The 21,937-nt window shown below is 40.8% G+C and overlaps 1 protein-coding gene across 4 annotated transcripts in view; it reads left to right on the forward strand.

Annotated features, from left to right (window-relative positions):
• Positions 1-21,937, forward strand: part of SEPTIN9 (septin 9) — a 306,593-nt gene that overhangs the window by 244,868 nt on the left and 39,788 nt on the right. The window contains exon 1 of one of the 4 annotated variants that reach the window (XM_070739826.1): positions 1,032-1,130. The exons of the other annotated variants lie outside the window; for them this stretch is intronic. The gene's annotated coding sequence lies outside the window, so the exon portion shown is untranslated. Of the gene's footprint in view, positions 1-1,031; positions 1,131-21,937 lie in introns of those variants that run through there. 4 annotated transcript variants of the gene reach the window in all.

Genomic DNA, 21,937 nt, shown 5'->3' on the forward strand with positions numbered 1-21,937 from the left:
GTTAAGACTCACAAGTGTGTTTAAGATGTTTGATGGTAGGTAGCTCGGAGTTGAATCTAACACTGTAAACACAATCACTTTGTAAAGTTAGATGTAAATCAAAAATGGTTTCAATAGAAGAGAATGTCTATAGCTCAAGGTTGAACTGTGGAGCTATTGGTGCCAAGTGTGGTTGTTTGCTTGCAGCCATTTCAATACCCAGCCTAGATAACTAGATAACTTCATTATCAGAGTTTGATTTTCCCCCCTCTATATCTATATCCAGCAAATATATTTTTAAAAAGTCTGATGTTCCTTGATCAAACCAAATTCCTACCAATTTTTTTATTCTTTTTTTTAATTCTTTTATTATATTAATATATCCTTGGAACAAACTTCCAGCAGACGTGGTTGGTAAATCCACACTAACTGAATTTAAACATGCCTGGGATAAACATATATCCATCCTAAGATAAAATACACAAAATAGTATAAGGGCAGACTAGATGGATCATGAGGTCTTTTTCTGCTGTCAGTCTTCTATGTTTCTATGTTCCTATTATTCTCAAGAGAGGTCCCATTTTTGTCCCTGTGTTTAGCAAGAAGCACACCTGCGCTATGTTTTTAAAAAGCACTCTTGTTTTGAATTATCACTCCTCCTTTTGAAGTTGCTGATATTGAGCATGTTGACTCACAAGCAAGTCCCAACGTTTGTTTCTTTGTTTTGTTTGGCTTTCCATAAGATGGCATGGAGTTTCACATATTCTGTAAACGTGTATGAAATCAGGATAGGGCTTCTGAGCCAGCCGTGGTCTAGCAGCTTCAATACTCTCCTGCATTTGAAACAATTTATACCGTACTGTACAGCCATTTCCTATTTGAAAAGCTTAAAAAAAAAACACCCTCCGTTCTCTCTTCACTCCCCACCCCGCCCCTTTGGACGAGGCTGCTTTGCCATTTGCACCCCTGGGTAGCAATTATCCCCTCTCCCAGCTCCTGCCTACCTCTTTTGCACTGTGGGATGCTTATTATTCACAAGAATGACAATGCTCCTTTGATCATTGACTAGCAGCCTGAACCATGTGACCCTGCGAGGGGCGGGTCTTTCGGTAGTAACATAGCCAGGAGAATAGAGTGTTTCAGCTGCTTGGGTAAGTCTCCTGAAAAACTGCCTTTGTTCTTTGAGATAGAATTCAAACTTTTGCTGCTCTCTTCTCCCCCCCACCCTTACCAATCTGCTTGCAAGATAGTTTCTGCTAACCTTTCCCTCCCTTCCTTGGCTTCAGGTTGCTCTGCCCTTCTGGCTTTGTGGAAGGGAAAGGAGGGGTGCGCAGGAAGGGTGGGCTGGGTTGGAGCAAGGGAAAGAAACCCTTGTGTTTCGCGGGGCTGTTTTTTGTGACAAAGCCATCGGTGTGGAGTGGGTGTGGGTGGGGGGGAGGGAAGGTTCCGGATGTCTTTCTCCCATTCGGGTTCAGGGAGTGTTTGGCGTTTGGGTTGAAGGTATGTGCAGGTTCTCGCCTTTTTAGTCGCACTAGCAGAAAGCCTTCGCAGCCTCATGGCTTGGAGCTGCTGTATCCAGAGACACGGTCTGGGGAATGCAGCTTTCCATGTCTTAACCAGATTTCTTGCTGAAGGAAGAAAAGAGCTTTGTGCCTCACAGCTATCTCTTTGTAAATATTTGGCCAATACAGCCGAGTGTGCTAATTTCTCCTCACTCCCCCTCCCCTTCTTTCTCTGCTTCTCTCCACTCTGCCCAGTGTGTTTGTATTCTGAAAAGGAGAGACAAGCCTTAACTGTGATTCCCCTCCACCATCCCTCTCTCCCTTTCATTACTTATTCCTGCAACGAACCATCTGGCTTTGAGAAAGCAAAAGTATGGGTGCCTGGCTTTTCCAGTTTTTGGTCGAATGTAAGCCTTGGATTTCTAGTGTCTTAGTTTTTAAATTCTGCCGTTTCTCTGAGCTTTTTTCACCATTGAGCTGTGCTAATTGCAGCAGGGTTGCTAGGGTTTTGCCATTTCTTGGGGGGGGGGGTCGTGAAATATAGACTGAGCTACAGTATTCCTATGGTTGATTGATATTTTTTTAAAAAAGGGGGGGGGTTTGGGGAAGGAAGAAGGCAGTATGTAAGGAAGGTGTTTGTCCTAAATATTCTGATTGTCTCGTTTGTCCTCTTGCAATAGCATAATGTGGTGGGACATTATATACACTGCTCAAAAATAAATAAATAAAGGGAACACTCGAAGAACACATCCTAGATCTAAATGAATGAAATATTCTCATGGAATACTTTGCGCTGTACAAAGTTGAATGTGCTGACAACTTGTGAAATTTATTGTCAATCAGTGCTGCTTCCTAAGTGGACAGTTGGATTTCACACAAGTTTGATCTACTTGAAGTTATATTGTGTTGTTTAAGTGTTCTCTTTATTTTTTTGAGTAGTATAGAATAGAATTCTTTATTGGCCAAGTGTGATTGGACACACAAGGAATTTGTCTTGGTGCATATAGTTATAACAGTGTATCCAACATCCCTTTTTTGTTTGAATGGGGAGCAGCTTTAATATGCTACAATTTCTATGTCATGTTTATTTTCTTAAACAAAGTAGCAAGTATTCTAACTATACAAAACTAATTTTGTCCTGAGTAAAGCCATTACAGTGAAATCTAATGCTCAAAGAAGTAATAAGGCCTGTTGTAGGCTATTTGGCTATAGGGGTAGGATTCTCACTCACCAAATCACCTCCATTTTCTTTCCAGCTCAAAACTCTGCTTCCTAACCAAATACCGGTACATAATGATGGTGATGTTGCTGGTGGTGTTTGTAATAATCTTGATAGTTTAATGGACTACACAAAAAATAAATTACATTGCCAGTGCAGCACTTAAAAGTGGCACATAAAGTATAGAAGCATAAGGTACAAAAGAAATAAAAAAAATACTCTTATTTGTGAGGTGAAGAGCCAGGGACAAAAAGAATCTGTGATTTTCAAGAATGTACTGATTGAAATTATTGAAATGTTGCATTCTGCAGCTACTTTCAGTCACTTGTGCAAAGAAGAACATCTTTAATAGTTCCAAAGATACCTTTGCCTTTAAAAAAAACAAAACAGTTCATCTGGAGAGATTCTGAATAAATTAACCTCTTTTCTAGTGTTTAAAAAAAATTCCATAATGTCTTTCTTTTCAATCTTTTAAAATTTTCAATCTTGACCATCTGCTCAAGTCAATATCTGAATTTGTTATTACTATTATTATTATTGCTTCCTCCTGTGCTTCCAATTCTTGATTGCAAGATCTTTGAGGCTTTGAAATATATACTTCATTCATGAACATGGGATGCCCTAGAGGGATGCAGGTCATATGCTAGGGTATATTCGTCATCTGTAATTTGCCTAAATGTTTTGATTGCCAGAACATAACTTGTATTTCCAAAGCTATGGATTTTTTTAAAAAAAGACCACTGGAATAAGACCACTCTTTTGAGGCACTTTCTACAGTTCTTTCAACAATCTAGATACCCTTGCTTATCATTTGCCCCCCCTCTTATTAAGAAGAAGGATATAATTCAGATGCTGGATTTTCCATCCCCACAAGCAGTAGTGAGCTCATTCTTCAAGTAGCGTGCTTTAATGGGATGAATATTAGCTTCCTTATTCTTGACTTCTTGATTTTATTAAATTTGAATCACATGTTTCAGGAGGTCCCATACCTCACAGAGAGAATGCTCTGATTGTTTTATGTAACAATAGTTCAAATCGATGCTAATAAAACTCAAGGTGCAGTTTTGTTTTTCAATTTTCTGTGCATGGAAGAAACTACCTCTTGAGGGAAGGGGCTACTGAACAAGGAAGTCAGTGAAATTAGGGCACATCAAGGGCAATACAGTATTTCAAGATTATTGTTACATACATGCTAATCTCCAAGCTTTGGTAGTTGAGTGAGTGGAGCGTGCAGGTATAACTGCAAACTTTCTCTAGTAAAGTAGCAATGGCAGGTCCTTCAGGTCACAGAAAGCCTCCATAATAATAGGCACAAATAGCATAATACTCATAATGGGCTTCCTACATAATTTCAGAGACTAATTCTAGGACTAGAAGAGATTGTGCCAGGAAATACCATATGATTCAATATCTGAAAGTGGCACATATCTCCTTTCAAGTATTTTTAAACATGTGTTCAGTCTATGGGAACACAATAGGGTTATTCCTGAATAAGCATACTCAGGAATAACTTGGGGAAAGGGACTTCTTGTTGAAGAAGCTTGCAAACTAGATAATTTATCATTATTTCGGGGGGGGGGGACCAGAATAATAATTTGTGTTCCACTTCATATTTATAGTATGCAGAAGTAATAATACTAATCCTGATTTTAAAAAAGATACCCATTTAATAAAAATAAGAAAATACATTCCTTTTCCCCCATATATTTATTTGTGTTCTTTGTGAAATATTACTACTTTACGATAATACTTAGCTAATGTTAATGGACTCTCAGAAATACTAAGAAGAGTTGAAAATATTTTGCATTTAGATGGGAGACTCAGAAAATCCTAGTGGGTAGTTAAAACAAAAAGGCATTGGAAACTGCATACTTATTTTGCCAAATAAACTGCATGGAAGCGTCATGTGGTGACCATCAGTTGAGTTAAATCTTCCTCTTTGTCCAGATAAGTGGGTGGCAAAACTTTGGATGATTTGAAAAGATAAGTGGAATTGGAACAAGGTCATATTCAGAATGTGACACTATCCCCCAGGATATACCATGGCTATAGACTAGAGTGAGAAAAATAAAAATAAAATACCAGAGAAAAAGGAAGTGGCAAGCTACTTCCGTAAATGAAGACCAGCATCTGACATGAGTGGTTTTCGGTTATCTCCTCCTTTGTGTACTTGAAAAACACAAACATGCAAAATATTATAAAGGCTGCTTTTTAAAGGGAGCAAACCAAATTAAAATAGGAAAAATGGAATTAAGTATATGGAATGAAGACCCAGGTATAGGGTTATGTATTTGTTTCACAGTGTGGATATAAACCAGGAATACAATGGAAATGATAAAAGCAGAAATATAAGATAATAGTGCTACTCTGTTTTCATGGATTATTTCTAAGTTGGATCTCTGAACCCAAAGATACAAACTTATCAGAAACTGTTCATCTAAAAAAAGTCTTGAGATATATAAAGATTTAATCACAGATGTGCTTTAGCCTCCAGCAGAAATTTCCAAATGGGAACATGAATGACAACTTCAGGAAACACCACGAAAGCTGTATTAGTAAAGGCACAATCACATTTTGCCTTTAAAATGAAAGACAACTCTGTTGTGGCCTGGCAAAAAGGAAGGTAGCTGTCTTTTTCTAAAAGTTTCAGGTCTTGCGAAATAAGATTAGAAAGGTAAGAATTTATTCATTTGGTTTATATTACTATACATCCTTAAACAAATGACTTTGGGCAACTAATAATTTAAAAAGCATACTACATACATACATACATACATACATACATACTTATATATACAGTAATACCTCATGATACGAACTTAATTGGTGCAAGGAGGAGGTTCGTAAGACGAAAGGTTCGTAAGACGAAACATTGTTTCCCATAGGAAACAATGTAAAGTCAATTAATCCGTGCAACCAAAAAAACCCCCGCAAAAAAAACGGCTTTCGGAGACTGCTGGGAAGCCGCGCGGCTGTTTTAAAAGGTGACAGCCAGCCTGGGGGGCTTCCCAGCACCCCCCCCGAACCCAGGTTTGGGGTTCGGGGGGGTGCTGGGAAGCCCCCCAGGCCGGCTGCGACCTTTTAAAACAGCCGCGCGGCTTCCCAGCTGTCTCCCGAAGCCGAACGCGGAAGTTCGGCTTTGGCGTTTGGCTTCAGGAGACAGCTGGGAAGCCGCGCGGCTGTTTTAAAAGGTCGCAGCCGGCCTGGGGGGCTTCCCAGCACCCCCCCGAACCCGGGTCACTGTACTTATACAGTGGAACCTCGACATACGAGCAGCTCTACTTACGAGCTACTCGAGATAAGAGCTGGGAGGGGAGAGACATTCTTGTTCGTCTCCCGAGCTCAAATCCGGGATACGAGCTGAGAAGAGCCGGGCTGGTTTGCTTTGCTTCCTCCCCGCACTGATGCAGAGCAAAGCGTCACGCCCCCCTGATGCTTTCGGCGGCTTCCGAAGCGACGCTGGGCTCTTTTGCCGCCAAAAGCGTCAGGGGGGCGTGACGCTTTGCTCTGCATCAGCGCGGGAAGGAAGCAAAGCAAACCAGCCCGGCTCTTCTCAGCTCGTATCCAGCACTTGGTGATTCCTTGGCTTCTGCTGGGGATGGGGGGATCTGTTTTGAATTTCACATTCCGAGTGGGCTAGGGAAGCGTTTCCCAACCGGTGTGTGTGCCGCAAAGCTTCCCGCCCGATCTGCCTCCTCTCTGACTTCTCTCGCGGCGGCTGCGACTTCAGCTCCTCGGGACGAAAGCGCTCCCAGCCAGGGAGGAGCGGGGCGCGAGAGGAGCGGGGCGCGCTTTCCCGAAACGGACGGAGAAAGCCCTCTCTTGCAGCCCCCTGGCTGGGAGCGCTTTCGCTGCGAGAGAGGCGGGCGGGGGGGGAAAAGGCAAAAAAACCGGACGGAGCGCTTTCGCTGCGAGAGAGGCGGGCGGGGGGGGGGGGAAGCAAAAAAACCGGACGGAGCGCTTTCGCTGCGAGAGAGGCGGGCGGGGGGGGAAAGCAAAAGAAACGGATGGAGAAAGCCCTCTCTTGCAGCCCCCTGTCTGGGAGCGCTTTCGCTGCGAGAGAGGCGTAAAAAAAAAAATGCAAAAAAACCGGACGGAGCGCTTTCGCTGCGAGAGAGGCGGGCGGGGGGGAAAAGCAACGTTTTAAAACAGCCGCGCCGTTTGCGAGCTAACTCCTGAGGCGCGGAAGTTCGCCTTTGGCGTTTGGCTTCAGAATCGGCGCGGCTGTTTTCAAACGTCGCTGCCGGCCTGGGGGGCCTCCTAGCCCCCCACCGAACCCGGGCTGGGGGTTGGGGGGGTTCTGCAAAGCCCCCCAGGCTGGCAGCGACGTTTTAAAACAGTCGCACCGCTTCTGAAGCCAAACGCCAAAGACGAACTTCCGCGCCTCAGGAGTTAGCGGCGAAGTAACGTGAAGGATTGGAAAGCTGAAACTGCCCGGTTTCAGCTCCCCAATCGTCCACGTTACTTCGCTCCTGTCCTGGCTAAATCGTGTGGAAGCAAACATGCTTTGGGAGTTTGGCTGGGGGGGAGGGAGTTAGGAAGGTGCAAAGCATGTTTGCTCCAACGGGGAAGGGAAAAGGCGGCGGCTTAAGCCCTTCCCTGTGCTTCGGAAGCCGCTGACGCGCCCCTCTGACAGCGTTCGGCGGCTTCCGAAGCACAGGGAAGGGCAGTGAAAAGGCGCGATGCTTTTCCGGGCAGCCGGCTTGCTGGCCGGAGAAGCGAGCGATCCGGGAGTCCAGGAGGGGGAGAGAAAGAGAAAGAGAGAGGGGGGAGAGAGAGAAAGAGAGGGATAGAAAGAGAGAGAGAGTGAGAGATGCTCAGTGAGCCTTTCTTTGAAGTTGCCTTTCTTTCTTTCTTTCTTTCTTTCTTTCTTTCTCTTTTTCTTTCTCTCTTTTACCTTCCATTCCTCTATTTCTTCTTTTCTTTCTCCTTCCCACCTTCTTCCCTCCCTCCTTCCCTTCACTCATTCCTCTCTTACTCTCCCCTTTCATAAGTTTCCTTGCTTCCTTCCTCTGTTCCTGTCCCTTCCCCCTTTCTTTCTTTCTTTCTTTCTTTCTTGCTCTTTTTCTTTCTCTCTTTTACTTTCCCTTCCTCTATTTCTTCTTTTCTTTCTCCTTCCCACCTTCTTCCCTCCCTCCCTCCCTTCACTCATTCCTCTCTTACTCTCCCCTTTCATAAGTTTCCTTGCTTCCTTCCTCTGTTCCTGTCCCTTCCCCCTTTCTTTCTTTCTTTCTTTCTTTCTTTCTTGCTCTTTTTCTTTCTCTCTTTTACCTTCCCTTCCTCTATTTCTTCTTTTCTTTCTCCTTCCCACCTTCTTCCCTCCCTCCCTCCCTTCACTCATTCCTCTCTTACTCTCCCCTTTCATAAGTTTCCTTGCTTCCTTCCTCTGTTCCTGTCCCTTCCCTCTTTCTTTCCTTCCTTCCCACCCTCCGTCCATTCATTCACCCATTCCTCTCTTGATCGCTTAAAGCCGGTCCCTGGTGCAAAAAGGGTTGGGGACCTCTGTCCTACAGGATTGGGTGGCAGAGAAGTTGAACATATGTAAATTTAAAAGTTTAAGAAAGTTTACAAGTTAAGTGAAAGAAACTTCATTATTCATTTATATGTACATGTACATTTCTTCATTAAAAACATGTCTTTCTGCATAATTTAGACTAACTTTGTGAGTTTTTTGAGGGCTGGAACCAATTAAAATTATTTACATTAATTCCTATGGGGAAAAGTCGTTCGAGATAAGAGCTGCTCGACTTAAGAACCCAGGTCCGGAACGAATTAAACTCGTATCTCGAGGTACCACTGTATATATCACTGTACTTATATATAGTGAAGGGCTACCAAATTTTAACTACCATACTGTGGGCATGGCTTATGCAGGACATCCTGCATTTTCTTTCAACATCTTTCAGTGCAAATTGGGTCCTCTGGGGTGGAGCTACATTTTTGCCACCCCACTGCATTCTCTCCATCCGGACGGTAGCCCACGCCTGAATCTGTGTGTGTGTGTGTGTGTATATAAAATTTTAAAAAATAATATATAGACAATACAGATATTTTAATAAACCTAATGCACCCCAGGGGGTGGGTTCTAACTTACCTCGTTGCTGGTTTGCTTCCTCCCATGCCATGTAGCCATGCTTCATGGGTATGTGCTTGTGCATGGGTATGTGCTTGTGCACACGCCAAAAATGCCCCCCCCCCCAAAAGCCAAAAACAAGATGGCAGTGCATACACAGTGCCGGAAACACGGCTTCTTCGCATGTGCAGAAGAAGAAAAAAATCAGCAAAAAGTTCCCCCCAAAATGGCTGGATCCACAGACCGGCACAAACTGAATTGGTTCCATGATATCACCTGGAGTTTGCTATCTGTTTAGGCGAAGGAACCCACCTCTGCCCTGACCTCCAACCTAATTGTGTGTATTAGCTGAACCAAATGCAAAAAAGAGTGGGTACATAAGTTTTGATATAATGCTGGATCTATTATATTTGCTAACATTTCTAAAGCAGGGAAAATAGAAGGGTTGTTTAGAAAGTGCTTGTAAGCTTAGAGCAAATGTTAGAGAGCCACTTCAGCCTAGTACAGGTATGAGGTTCGACTACTGTAATGCTCTCTACATGGGGCTACCTTTGAAAAGTGTTCAGAAACTTCAGATCGTGCAGAATGCAGCTGCGAGAGCAATCATGGGCTTCCCAAGGTATGCCCATGTTACACCATCACTCTGCAGTCTGCATTGGTTGCTGATCAATTTCCGGTCACAATTCAAAGTGTTGGTTATGACCTATAAAGCCCTTAATGGCATCGGACCAGAATATCTCCGGGACCGCCTTCTGCCGCACGAATCCCAGCGACCGGTTAGGTCCCACAGAGTTGGCCTTCTCCAGGTCCCATACTAAACAATGTCATTTGGCGGGACCCAGGAGAAGAGCCTTCTCTATGGCGGCCCTGACTCTCTGGAACCAGCTCCCCCCAGATATTAGAGTTGCCCCCACCCTCCTTGCCTTTCGCAAGCTCCTTAAAACTCACCTCTGTCATCAGGCATGGGGGAATTGAAATTTTTTCCCTTCTCCCTAGACTTATAGAATTTATACATGGTATGCTTGTTTGTATGAGTGGTTTCTTAAATTGGGGTTTTTTAGATTGCTTTTTAATATTAGATTTGTTACATCGTTTTCTTTATTGTTGTTAACCGCCCCGAGTCTTCAGAGAGGGGCGGCATACAAATCTAATAAATAAATAAATAAAAAATGTCAAACCACATTTGGAGTACTGTGTTCAGTTCTGGAGACCTCACCTACAAAAAGATATTGACAAAATTGAACGGGTCCAAAGACGGGCTACAAGAATGGTGGAAGGTCTGAAGTATAAAACGTATCAGGAAAGACTTAATGAACTCAATCTGTATAGTCTGGAAGACAGAAGGAAAAGGGGGGACATGATCGAAACATTTAAATATGTTAAAGGGTTAAATAGGGTTCAGGAGGGAAGTGTTTTTAACAGGAAAGTGAACACAAGAACAAGGGGACACAATCTGAAGTTAGTTGGGGGAAAGATCAAAGGCAACATGAGAAAGTATTATTTTACTGAAAGAGTAGTAGATCCTTGGAACAAACTTCCAGCAGACGTGGTTGGTAAATCCACAGTAACCGAATTTAAACATGCCTGGGATAAACATATATCCATTGTAAGATAAAATACAGGAAATAGTAAAAGGGCAGACTAGATGGACCATGGGGTCTTTTTCTGCCGTCAGTCTTCTATGTTTCTATGTTTCTATGTAAACTTGCCACCTGAGTGCCAGATGCCATGTCCAACCTCGTTTTAATGAAGGAGAAAAAGGTTGTGATACGTCATGTGATGACAATGTGATGAGGCGAGTTTGACACCCCTGGTCTAGTTAAGGCGCCAGACTAAATACCAGGAGATTGAGTTCTAGTCTTGCCTTAGCCATGAAAGCCAGCTGGGAGACCTCAGGCCAGTCATTCTCTCAGGTCTTACACATCTCACAGGATTGTTGTTGTGGGAGAAATGGGAGGAAGAAGGTGCATTGGCATGTTCACCATCTGAGTTATTTATAAAAATAATAAAGGTAGGATATTAATTAATTTGGGATTGGGAAGTAGGCGCCTGGGTTTAGGAGAAGGACTAAATTATTATAATCTTATACATATGTTCAGTAGTGAGAGTTGAGAGTTTATGAGGCGAGACAGAACAAGAATGAGAGAGTTCAAATTTTAGAAGTTACAAGTTAAGTGAAACTTCTCAGGTTGTCAACAGGTATGGAATGAGATAGCTTGAGAATGTATGGGACATCTCCCTTTGCTCACTTTAGAAGAAAACTGAACATGCTGTGTCAAATATAGATCTTAACTGATGTATTATAAAATGGACTCCACTCTTAATTCTATGGGCTGCTTGGAACATCTGCAACCTGGATTGTTGACCATGTTTACAGTTGATTGTATGGTTATTCTGAGGAAGCTGTTCCTGCCTCTGGTTCTCTGATTTCAGATATTAAGGTTTTTTGGGGTGTGAAGTCTTTACCACAAAAGATGGGAAAGATTTCACAGCTGTTTGGAGGCTCTGAATAGAAAATAATGCAATACACTTAAATGTTAATGCTGTTCCTTCCTTCGGTATATTTCAAAGGTGGAGGCAAGGTGGCTCTTTGGAGTACCATTGAAAAAGAGGCCCTTCCCTTGCTTTTGGTCTCCTTGGCCTTTCAAGAAAAATAGGGTATGGATAAAGTGAACATCCACCATTTGTATGCATTTTGCAACTCGTGAATTAGAGAGGAAAACAAAGTGAATAATCTTATCAAATAACAAGGATATTCTACCTCATTGCCATGTTAAGTCCAGGTTGCTTGGGAGATGTTTGCTTTGGCACCAAATGTGTAATAAGGATAGTATGTATTGGTTTCTCAGGGAAGTATTTCCTTAATAAGGAACTGGGTGGGAGAAATGTTTTAAGCAAGACAGCACAAATTCAGCATCCAGTTCTGCCCATAAAGATAAACAGGAAACATATAACAACTAATTTGTCATTCCAAATGAAAACAGACAAGTGGTAAAGCTAGTCCACACTCATGAAGCCCCGACTTTCTATTCATATCAGAAAGTTGTGGTCCTGAACAAAATCTAGGAAAATGATAATGTCTACTGTGATCTATTCTTAAAAGATTATTTTTAGTTCATTGAATTTGGGGATACAGCTGAGGTTGGTTCAGACCAGTTCTATAGAACCATTAGTAACTTGGCAGCCTGGATCACTGGTTGACCTCACATTTGCTAACACTTCATTGTCGTATTTTCTGGGTTCTGATTGTTTAAGATGAATTAATATATTCCTCCTTCTCCTTCTCTTAACCTAGCTTTTATATGTGTTAAGCAATTTTGCTTGTTCCAGAAGTAGATTTACAGTTGTAAACATGACCACACAGTTGTAGTTCAGATTTAAGCTTCCCCCCTCAATCTGTGTATTGTGGTCTCATGAATATAAATGGCTCCATTGGGCCAAGGATAAAGGACATATGTTACATAGAACAATGTTCTATTGTTAGCCATAGAAAACTGTAGACAATCTAATATGGAAAATATTAAACTGTTTTTCATAGTGACAAAAAATTATTGTGGGCAAGCGGTCAATGCATTCTATTTTTGTTTCCATTTTGTAAATGTTATTTTAAAACAATTAACATTTTTACCTCAATTGTGGTCATAAGTTGAGGACTACCTGTAAAGAAAATAAAAAGTGGTCATGTTCTTAGGAAGGCACTGATGCAGCAGAAAATAATTTGCTTGAAATTAACAGATTTAAAGATTGGAGAGTCGGTGCGATTTAGTATACTTGGGTGTAGAATCAAAAGCCTCAAAATGAGTACTGCTGTAATTATCAATGTAGACGCCCAGGAAAAAAAATTGCATTCCAGTTTGTTAATGTCTTCCTAGGTTATAGTTGGTGATAAAGCTTGAAAGGGTCACAGAGTAATACATTTAAACTATATTCATTATCTTTCATGCTTAGGGATAACAGATAAAAGGGCTAGAAACTAAGAGCAGGCCTAGTAATATTTCAGAATGAAGATTTGTTAAATCTATTTGTTACATATCTTGAATAAAGCCAATTAACTGAAGTACTGATTATGTTCCCAATCTTATTTTAAAATGAAACTGAGACAATTAACTAATTAATTAATAATTAATTGATTACTGGAGAGTTGCTGCTGGTCATGTAACATTTCTATAGGAATACTGTAAAAAAAAAAAGACTTCATAGTGTAACCTTTTGGACTTAAGTAGCAGCATAAGTCAACAAAGTTGTCCAAGGTACAGCCTTAGTCCCATTATGAATCTAATCTTGCTACAGTAATTACTATTACTATTGGATGATGTAATAACTCTACTGTTATTTTCTTACGTTAAAGATAAAAACTTCTGGATTGGGTGTGTATATTTGGTTCCAAAAGTAAGAAATTATTAGCAGAATAATAATTCTGATGATAATGATTAGCAGAATGTGCTTATTGGCTAAAATGGGCAGATAGTAGTTTTAGCTTTTACAATTAAGTTTTGCATTAAATTACTCCTTGATTATTTGTGGTTGATTCCAATGTGTTATTCATTTACTTAAAATATTTCTAAGGTATTTATTAAAATAATCTCTCAGTGATAAGAATGTGAAAAATAAAGCTAATAAATCAGTACAAGAAATGTCAAGCCAAACAGTTTCTAGAGGGCTTGGCTATTTGAAGTGAAAGACAAAAAATAATGAATGTTTGAGATGCAATCACAGCTGATCATTTGTTTGTTTCTGAAATATTAACATAAGCTCTCTGTCAAAGCAATAATGTTTCTGATGCATGATATGATGACTTGTGGCGTGCGTATCCATGGACAGGGACAAAATAAAAGTAAAGGTAGCTTGTTCCAGATGAAGTGTGTTTAATGAACAGATTTCATGTGTTCATTTTGCCTTTGTTGTATGGCCTCCAGGTGATGTTGCTATTAGACCACATTGCACTTTTCTTGGATCCATGGGATAGGCCACTTAGACAGGAAAACTAAAGATGTAGCTCTTCAAAAACACAGGTGTTTTGTAGGGATTGGAGAAGGGCTATTCTTGACATCAACAGTCAATGCATTTCCCCTTCTTTCGTCAGAAAAAACATTAATAGTCTTTGAAATATGTTGAAAAGTGTTCCATATGTCAACATTTACATGTCATTATTTTTCATACAGGATTTTTGGTTTGCTAAAATATTGCAATTTTGAAATAAACCTTGTACGTCACTTCATGTCCATCTCTGTTCACCCTTCTAGTATAGCTTTTATTTTATTATATATTAAACATTTTAACCACCAAACTCCTTCACAAAGCGGTTCTGAGTGGTGTACAATTTCTGAGTGGTGTAATCAATACAATAAAATATTACAATCAGAATACTGTAATTTTTGGAGTATAAAAAGCACCGGAGTATAAGATGCATCTCCGGAGTATAAGATGCATCTTAGTTTTGGGGGAGGAAAATAGGGTGGAAAATATCTACCTGCCAGGTATTCATCTGGCAGCATCCTTACTCTGGTCAGCTTCAGCACATTATTTTATCCCCTGGTTAAGCCTGGAAAAAAATCTTCACAGGGATCTTCAATGAAAAAATCCTGCAAGCTGGGAATTTCATTAGCACCTAGTTAGGGCTGGGAAAAAAAGCTTAAAAAAAGGGAAAAGGCTACATTTGGACTATAAGATGCACCCAAAGTTTCAGGGAAAAGGTGTGTCTTATACAGTGGAACCCCGACATAAGAGCTGCTCTACTTAAGAGCAACTCGAGATAAGAGCTGGGAGGGGAGAGATATTTTTGTTCTACTTATAAGCCCAAATTCGAGATACAAGCGCCAAGGAGCTGTCTCCTGAAGCCAAACGCTAACTTCCGCGTTCGGCTTCAGGAGACAGATGCGAAGCGGCGCGCGTGTTTTAAAAGGTTGCAGCCGGCCTGGGGGGCTCGGGGGGGTGCTTGCAGCTTTCTTTCTTGCTCTTTTTCTTTCTCTCTTTTACCTTCCCTTCCTCTATTTCTTCTTTTCTTTCTCCTTCCCACCTTCTTCCCTCCCTCCCTCCTTTCACTCATTCCTCTCTTACTCTCCCCTTTCATAAGTTTCCTTGCTTCCTTCCTCTGTTCCTGTCCCTTCCCCCTTTCTTTCTTTCTTTCTTTCTTTCTTGCTCTTTTTCTTTCTCTCTTTTACCTTCCCTTCCTCTATTTCTTCTTTTCTTTCTCCTTCCCACCTTCTTCCCTCCCTCCCTCCCTTCACTCATTCCTCTCTTACTCTCCCCTTTCATAAGTTTCCTTGCTTCCTTCCTCTGTTCCTGTCCCTTCCCTCTTTCCTTCCTTCCTTCCCACCCTCCGTCCATTCATTCACCCATTCCTCTCTTGATCACTTAAAGCCGGTCCCTGGTGCAAAAAGGGTTGGGGACCTCTGTCCTACAGGATTGGGTGGCAGAGAAGTTGAACATATGTAAATTTAAAAGTTTAAGAAAGTTTACAAGTTAAGTGAAAGAAACTTCATTATTCATTTATATGTACATGTACATTTCTTCATTAGAAACATGTCTTTCTGCATAATTTAGACTAACTTTGTGAGTTTTTTGAGGGCTGGAACCAATTAAAATTATTTACATTAATTCCTATGGGAAAAAGTCGTTCGAGATAAGAGCTGCTCGACTTAAGAGCCCAGGTCCGGAACGAATTAAACTCGTATCTCGAGGTACCACTGTACTCTGAAAAATACAGTGCTTTAAGATTAATTTTTAAAAAAATATAAAACAATATTATAAAATTATGGGAGTTCGGGGATGCAGGGATTTAAGAGTTATTTATCAATTTTATATAGTTGCCCATCTTACTAATCAGTTTAAAACTCATTTTTCTTAATCAGCTCTGAAATGGAAAATCTATAAGAACATTTTTTTAAAAAATCATTATCCAAAAACCATTAGTTATTTGTAACCTTAGTAGTAGAATCAAAATTCTCCATCTTGTGAAACAGATGGTTTTACCCAGTCTAAATTGGGAGCAGTGATCTGGTCAAAAGTACTTGAAATATCTTCATCAAAGATATAGGACTACAGTCAAAAATGGAGATAGAGGTTAAGTTATAAACATGTGGAGATGAACTTGCATAACACTGAATTCCAGCTGAGGTGCTTTATTTTTCTAATCAGCAATGAACTAAGATTTCATGCTTCAGGGTTTCAGAGTGCCAATGTGGCAACAACTAAAAATATATCCTCAGCTGTATAAACGGCTGTTTTGTACAGTGTTTCAGTAAAGAAACAATGAAACAAAATTTGCACCACAGCTGTACCTCACAATTTATAATTCATGTGGTTTAAAAAAAACAGTAAAATGCATGTCTGTCATTTTATAAAATGTTAGTATTACAGATTAGTATTTTCTACTTCAGAAATTCTTTAAATCCAATGTGAAATAATGAAAGAGACACATTTGCACTCAATAAAATAGCTTTATACATACTGTATTCTTTTTTGGGGGGGAGTAAATGTGGACAGAAGAGAGACTATGCGAACAGGACAAGCATGTAAGTTTGAATATGCTTTGGTCCGCTTATTGATATGGGTGAATTACTACAGATGCCTTTGGAGTAAAGTACAAAGTAGGAGCAAGCTGATTTTTTCAACTTTTTTTCCCCAATAACTATAACAAAAACACAGAAATTGATGGCATAATGCAAAAGGAAATTTGTGTTTGCACAGAACCTATCGCTGTGAAAAGAGAATATTCCCATAGCATCATCTATGTTGAAGGAATCCAGTTTTTGGAATTAGCCATAAAACATTTAATTTACCCGTTTGTATCCATATTTCAATTTTGAAATAAGCAGTTAATTGTAACTGATGGTAGGATTGGAGACTTTTGAATGGTAGCTATTTTTTTGCTGATGGTTGTCCAAGCAAGAACCTATTGGATTGGCTGGTAAAATGCAAATAAAATAAAAGCTGGCTTACTAGCTCCCCTTTTTTCCTGCTTGGTCTTAAAACAAGTTTCGAAAGAAGTGGAACCAGTTACTTGTAGACAAGTCTCATGTTTGGCATTGAGCGGACTAAGATTAAGGAGATTATAAATTTAATGCCCAATGCAGTGAATAAAATTCTGTCAAATCTTAAAAAGGGTTGTAATTCATCTAAAAGTTTCTTGTTGCAACAATGCCAACAGCCAGAGTGAAGTTGGATTTAGTGTCTGGTTTACACCACAGTGGCAGTGGATTTTATATTTGTTGTGTATGTGATCCCCTAATGTTTGAGAAAATAAAATCTAATTTATTTAACAATGACAAGCTTGTGATGCCATAACTCTTGGCAACAAAATGATGGAAAGGAAAACATCCAACTGCCCTGACCCAAATTTTTAATGAGTGCAAAGAAGAGCACCGGGTGGGCAGGGGAAATAAGACAGTTAACAGCAGTTCATCATGGAGAAGGAATGCAAATTCTGAATATACAAAGGGTAAGACAGTTTGTTGCACTTAGTACTGGGAAGTGATGCAGCTCATTTGATGTAACCTAGTTTTCACTAGTGGGGTTTGAATTTAGTGTCCAAATTTCATCTTGACCATATATGCGTTGGATAGCATTCACTAGAGACTGAAGATCCTACTTAGTAATTCCAAGTAAACACCTAAGCAGATAAACATAAGATCAGAATACATGTGAAAATTAGAATACTAAGTCAAGGTTTTTGTTCAGATACTATGTAAACTAAAGTTCCTATTAATGTTTGAAATAGTTACTTTTTGAATAAAAGATGGTGTTTTTATTTACTAGACCAGCATGATTTTTCAAGCTTTCAAACTCTCCAAAGATCTTCATTGAAATAAGATTAGTTATAAAATCAGGAGAGAGCCTGATATTTAAATTTTATAGTTTGGACTGTTTATATGGGTGGAACAAGGAACTATACAATTTTAATTCATCGGGTACATATAGGATATCAGGCTACATCATGAACTTCCTAAAAAACTGCTGAGAAAAAAATAAATGTTTGATCTAAGTTCTGAATTTTTATCAAGTATATCATCTAGGTTTATCTCCAGCTTTGTTAGTGTTGAAAGATTTATATTGCTAGATGAGTTGTATCTGCAATTCATTTATTTAAACATTTAGTTATTTGATTTATGTTCTGACCAGATTCCAAGAAGGCTTAACATTATTCATTTGAGAAAAGAGCATTGATCTTATTAATACGGTTCTTCTTGATGATTCAGTCTCCAAAAGAAAGAAGGCAGAGCAATACCCATACTTTGGATTCTCAAGGCAGTACATTGAGAATGGAGACATTTCAGAGTAATAGCTGGGTGTTCAACACTGGGATATCTATCGCAATTTGTTTCTTTAACCCATCAGCTGTGGAAAACATCCTTGCAATGAATATCAGCATTGAGCACTACTTAATAAGACAGATTGACTCCAAAATTAATAATGTCATTATTACCAATCTATAAGTAAACCCAAAGAAACCAATGTGATCCCAATTTATTTCAGAATAATATGATAGATGTTATTAATAAGAAATATTATTAATAATATTGTTTCCTTAGCTGCTTATTATTATTGGATAAACAACATCTCTTCAAATTTACCATTTCCAAAATTATTTTGATTAATTAGATTAAAGTGTGAATCACATCATTTGGGAGCCTTTTACCAGATATTAATTCATACCAATCAAGATATTATACATGTTTTTTGCTGAGCAGATTGTGAAAAGATTATGTTCTGTTCCCTGCAAGCACAGTGGTATGTTTATATAGTTAAAGAAACACATTTACTGATATAATGGTACTGTAATCTGATGTTGAAGTTTGATTCTCTGTAGACAAATCAGTGGAAATACTTTTCTACCCCTTTCTGTAACTTTAGTAGCAACACTTTTTTCTTTCAGGGAGGTTAGAAGTGTGCAAAACTTTCCAGTGTGTAACATTTTACCATATGGTATTCAGTGTTTGGTTTGAACTGTTATCTTTGATTAGTTGTCCCTTTTAACCTTGTTGTTTCTTTTGCTATACAAGTCCGGGTGATTGGGTTCAAAATTTATCCATTGCACCTTTGTTGTTTTCTAACTTGGAGTTCAGCAATTTCCCATTATTATCCCAGTTACTGGAGCCATCATTCCAGACCACAAAGAACTTGTCCTCCAACCAATCTCTGGTGAAAGTTGGGGCAGTGATGTCCTTTTCCAAACTGTCAAAATATAAGAGTTCAAGCAAGTTTGTCTATCTTTCTTTCTAATAACTCTCATGCTTTTACCCAGATCTTTGGCATATCTAATAATCTAGAAGTGCATTATCCAAATAAAACCCAAATCAGATACAGTCATACCTCGTCTTACGAACCTAATTGGTTCCAGGGGGAGGTTCGTAAGACGAAAGTTTCGTAAGACGAAACATTGTTTCCCATGGGAAACAATGTAAAGTCAATTAATCTGTGCAACCAAAAAAACCCCCCGCAAAAAAGACGCTGCCGCCCGGCTGTCACCTTTTAAAACAGCCTGGGGGCTTCTCAGCGACCTCCCGAACGCCGAACACCAAACCCAAACTTCTGGGTTCGGCATTCGGGAGGCCGCCGAGAAGCCCCCAGGCTGTTTTAAAAGGTGACAGCCGGGCTGGGGGGCTTCCCAGCAGCCTCCAACGCCGAACGCGGAAGTTTGGGTTTGGCGTTCGGCTTCGGGAGGCTGCTGGGAAGCCGCCCGGCTGTTTTAAAAGGTCACAGCCAGGCTGGGGGGCTTCCCAGCAGCCTCCCGAACCCCGAACTTTTGCCGAACTTCCGGGTTCGGGGTTCGGGAGGTTGCTGGAAAGCCCCCCAGCCCGGCTGTCACCTTTTAAAACAGCCGCGTGGCTTCCCAGCAGCCTCCGAATGCCGAACGCGGAAGTTCGGGTTTGGCGTTCGGCTTCGGGAAGCTGCTGGGAAGCCGCCCGGCTGTTTTAAAAGGTCACAGCCGGGCTGGGGGGATTCCCAGCAACCTCCTGAACCCCGCACTTTTGCCGAACTTCCGGGTTCGGGGTTCGGGAGGTTGCCGGGAAGCCCCCCAGCCCGGCTGTCACCTTTTAAAACAGCCGGGTGGCTTCCCAGCAGCCTCCCGAAGCTGAACGCCAAACCCGAACTTCCGCGTTCGGCATTCAGAGGCTGCTGGGAAGCCCCCCAGCCTGGCTGTCACCTTTTAAAACAGCCGTGCAGCTTCCCAGCAGCCTCCAAACGGTTCAGAAAAAAATTGCCTCTTACGAACTTTTTTCGTGTTACGAACGCCAAACCCGAACTTCCGGGCTCGGCGTTCGGAGGCTGCTGGGAAGCCCCTCCGCCCGGCTGTCACCTTTTAAAACATCCGGGGGGCTTCCCAGCAGCCTCCCGAACGCCGAACCCGGAAGTTTGGGTTTGGCGTTCGTAACATGAAAAAAGTTCGTAAGAAGAGGCAAATTTTTTCTGAACCCCCAGTTCGTATCTCGAGTTGTTCGTAAGACGAGGGGTTCGTATCTTGAGGTACCACTGTATATACAAATTGGAGAGAAAAAAAAGATTCTATGCAAGGTAATGTATCCCAGGCAATTCTGTTTTTAAAGAAGAGTCCACATTAAAGGACAGCACAATGTATATTTGGCCGAGTAACCAAAGAATTGAGGCCTTTGAACTATGGTGCTGGAGCAGACTCCTGTGAGTCCTTTGGACTGCAAGGCAATCAAACCGGTCAGTCCTAGAGGAGATAAACCCTGACTGCTCTTTAGAAGGCCAGATCCTAAAGATGAAACTCAAATACTTTGCCCACCTAATGAGAAGGAAAGGCTCACTGGAGAAGAGCCTAATGCTAGGGAAGACTGAGGGCAAAAGGAAGGGGATGACAGAGAATGAGGTGGCTGGATGGAGTCACTGAAGCAGTAGGCATGAGCTTAAATAGACTCCAGAGAGTGGTAGATGACAGGAAGGCTTAGAGGAACATTGTCCATGGGGTTGTGATAGGTCGAACACAACTTCACAATTAATAGCAACAACAACAATGTATATTAATTTGGGTCAGTAAACTATGGGATGATTGTTAATCTCTAATTCTTCCCAGTAGCAAGTAGCCCAGATGGAAGCATTCAGTGCTTTTCTGTCACATGTCAGACATAAAATCCATCAAGCTGCACATGAGATCCATGAGGGGAGTGCTTAAGCTCCATCTCTTTTGTCCTTGCCTTGTCTATGTAATTAATTTCCCCAGCGCCATAAGAAGATCCTTTGTTTCCCAATTCCTGACCCCCTATGGTTGAAGGCTTGCCTAGATGCTCCATATTTGCTTACCGTGGAATGAATGAGCTGTCTGTGTCCTTGGCAGAGAAAAAAAGACCTCTGTGCTGGCGAAAATTAGGCACACCAGTGGATCAGCACTTCTGTTGGTACAGTTATAATAATGGCAAAGAGTCCTTTTTGAAGTCTCTCCCTCCCCAACCGCACTCCCATCTTACTCTTTCTATCTCTTTCATTTTTGGTAGTCTACTGGAGAAATTCACAGTTTTTAAACTCTACATTTGATTCTGCTTTGAGGTTAGCGTGTGCCCTATGTAAAGCATTACAGCAATGGAAGTACATTATCCCAAACTTCTATTAGTGAATTAATAGCTGCCCAGTCTTGATCAAAAGAAAACCCTCTCGAGATCTAGCTATTCATGGCTTCTCATGAATAAACGTACGGTAACTGGTTGGGTTTGCATTGTGGAAAGCTAAGGTAGCATTTTCGTATTAATGATTCTAGCACAGCCTATTACATTTCTGAAATGGCGAGATTGATACTTTCTGAAGCAGAGGCCTGAACCAGGGTAATGGAAGTACAGTATACCTCTCTTTTTTTTCCAATATAAAAATATTGTGAGGGTTTTTTAGTTGGAGCCATAATTCTGTTGTTTGCTTTCTAAACCTTATTTCTTCCTTCCTTCTTGGAGCAGTACCTTAGGAAGTAGAGAAAGCAAAATCCATTGAGTAACTTTCCCAGCCAAGGTTTCTATCTCCTCCCTTCTGGGTCCCAATCCAGTTCTTTCTTTCTAGAGATTTCAACCATGGTCATGAATCTTTCTGTGGCTTAGCTTGTGTCGCTTTCCTATTAGGCAGAACTGAACAGACTGCATGAACCCATTCAGTCTTGGATCTCTAGCAAATGGAGATATAATTTAGTGTTTATTGGAGCCAGGTTAGCAATTTCAGATC

Source organism: Erythrolamprus reginae, chromosome 2 (assembly GCF_031021105.1).
Source record: "Erythrolamprus reginae isolate rEryReg1 chromosome 2, rEryReg1.hap1, whole genome shotgun sequence".
In the NCBI taxonomy this organism is placed as follows: Eukaryota; Metazoa; Chordata; class Lepidosauria; order Squamata; family Dipsadidae; genus Erythrolamprus; species Erythrolamprus reginae.